Here is a 2,606-nt window from a genome sequence, read left to right as displayed (position 1 = left end):
TTTTTGTATGTTTGTATGTATTATTTTGTATGTTGTGTGTTGTATGTTGTGTGTTTTGTATGTTGGGGGAAAAAGGAGGGGTTTAAAAACAAAAGAGGGAGATGAGAAGGAAGAGCTCCCCAGGGTTACAAGAACACTTGGAAGAACTTAAGTCACTGCTGATCTGTAGTGCTGTGCGCGATAGCGTGTTGGGGAACTAAAAGAATGGTTGAGACTCTTCCACCACTGTCGGAGTTCAGTGAAAAATACCATTGTTCTCATTTAAGTAAGTTCTTGCCCCCTTGAAATGATGTTTTGACTCAAAAGGGAGGAGTTGCTTGAAAAATAATAGCAGCTATATTGTAGAGGGAATGTAGTGAATTGGAAGTTAGGAGACCAGGATTTTACCCTCTGCATAACTGAGAAAGTAAAGTTAACCAGTTTAGTCTCATTTTTCTCATAATTTCTAAGCCTTCTTCCAGCTTTAAATTTGATAGGGTTCAGTGGTGGGTCTCTATCAATATCTATCTACACTGTGTGGCAGATAGAACTGTTGTGAATACAAATGCCTTGATACATCATTTACGCCCCTTCTGAAAATATTCCCAGGTATTTAGTTCTCTCCATCAATAAATTGTTTTCTCGGGACGCCTGGGTGGCGCAGTTGGTTGGACGACTGCCTCCGGCTCAGGGCGTGATCCGGGATCGAGTCCCACATCAGGCTCCCAGCTCCATGGGGAGTCCGCTTCGCTCTCTGACCTCCTCATTCTCTCTCTCACTGTCTCTCTCTCTCAAATAAATTTAAAAAAAAAATAAAATAAAATAAATTGTTTTCTCACATACACTTAACTTTATATTCTCCTTGGCAGCCAGCTGCTTTGTGGAAGGCCACATGGATCTTAATTTAGAAGATGAGGTATGAGAGATTCAAGCAGGGATTTTGCTGTTTGTTTGTTTGTTTGTTTGTTTTAAGCTACTGTGGGGGTTAATTAAAAAACAAAAACCCTCGGAGATTTCTTAGGACAATTCATAGTAGAGGAATGATGAGGCAAAATACTATATATGAGCTTTCAAGAAATGCTAACTTTGTCCTTTCTTTGCTAAGTTAATAAACTCATTAGTTTCCAGTCTTCCCATTTGTGACTTTTGACATTGGATTTGAATGTCTGCCTAGTGCCACTGATTAAAAAATTGCTGTACGGAGATTGTGTTCTAATTACACAATCTTTTTCTCCTCTGTCAAGAGTCTAGACTCTAGAAACAGATGTAACTTAAATCAGCATAAATTTGATTTATCAGCACAGGTCCTGGAAGGGGATAGATATGTTTCTGTTGGACTCTGATGTCTGAGTATCTCAGCAGAAATATTGAGGATAGTTGCTGACTGCTGGGAAAAAAAAAAAACAACTCTTAACTTGGGTGGTAATAGAAGACAGATGATTTTTGAATCACTTAACTTACGGCAATGGTAAAATGAGAAAATTTGTTTCCTGTCAAGCAATTTTTAATTTCTTAGCCTGTTCACTTAACAGGGATTTTAAAGTGTTACTTATTAAGGGGATAATGATGGAAGAAATGTTAATTTTGCAATAACTAGAAAAAGGATCTGCTATGGAAACTTCTTAAACACTAAAATCTGTAAATGAACTCTTTTAGTAATGTTTTGTAATAATGACTGTAACTTTGTCTTTATAAGTAACCCACTACCTGCACTCACTCCCTCAAAAAAGGATTATTGTTTCATGCTACATGCTGTGTAAACTGAGTTTCCAGACTTTGATCTGGAAATAGTCCTAATTGAAACAGAGGAGAAAAGGTGGACTTTTCCCTTAAAAGATTCTCAGGATATTAGTATCTTCTAAGCTATGCTCAGAAACAGGAGAAGAGGTTTAAGAGGTATAGTATATTGGTATTAGGTAGTATATGTAAATGAATGAAAATACACTGTGGTATGAAACAAATTGGATTTTGCAGAAATCCACCATTTCTTTATAAATATGAGAAAGTCTGTGAGAGCAACGGGGCCTGGCCAAGCCCAGCAGAGTCAGATATGGAAAGCACAGGAGCCTATGCCACCTGGAACTGGCCTGGGTCCTGTATGCCCATGAGTCAGATGCTCCATCACCTCCTAAACATGCATCCTGATTTATCTTCACACTTGCACATTGAAGAATGTAATGCCTTGATAAACTTGCTTAAGGAATGTCACGAACACCACAGCATTCTGAAAAAATTTTTTAAAGATTTTATTTAGTTAGTTATTTGAGTGAGAGAGAGCACAAGCAGAGGGAGGGGCAGGTAGAAGGAAAGGGAGAAGAAGGCTCCCTTGCTGAGTAAAGGGCTCAATCCTAGGACCCTAGGATCATGACCTGAGCTAAAGGCAAACCTTTAACTGACTGAGCCACCCACTTGTCCTGGCATTCTGAAAGTTTTTAGTCATTACAGTGGCCTTAGTCAGTAGATGAGAAAATGCTTGAAGAATGAGTACGTGGAAAAGAAGACCAAGAGCAGGGAGCAGTACAATGCAATGTGGAAAAGACTTCTTAATCCCACGGAGGAAATCTGAAAAATAAATTACAGACACATCTCATTAAAAAAAAAGGGGAAGTCTGAGATTGGAATGACCA

The 2,606-nt window shown here is 38.6% G+C and overlaps 1 pseudogene; it reads left to right on the top strand.

The window, feature by feature from the left end:
- The first annotated feature begins 2,113 nt into the window (after nucleotides 1–2,113).
- On the top strand, nucleotides 2,114–2,606 carry LOC122894135 (annotated as a pseudogene).

The sequence above is a fragment of the Neovison vison genome, chromosome 13, assembly GCF_020171115.1.
Source record: "Neovison vison isolate M4711 chromosome 13, ASM_NN_V1, whole genome shotgun sequence".
In the NCBI taxonomy this organism is placed as follows: Eukaryota; Metazoa; Chordata; class Mammalia; order Carnivora; family Mustelidae; genus Neogale; species Neogale vison.
Note: the sequence above shows the minus strand (reverse complement) of the source record. Positions and strands in the feature narration are given on the sequence as shown.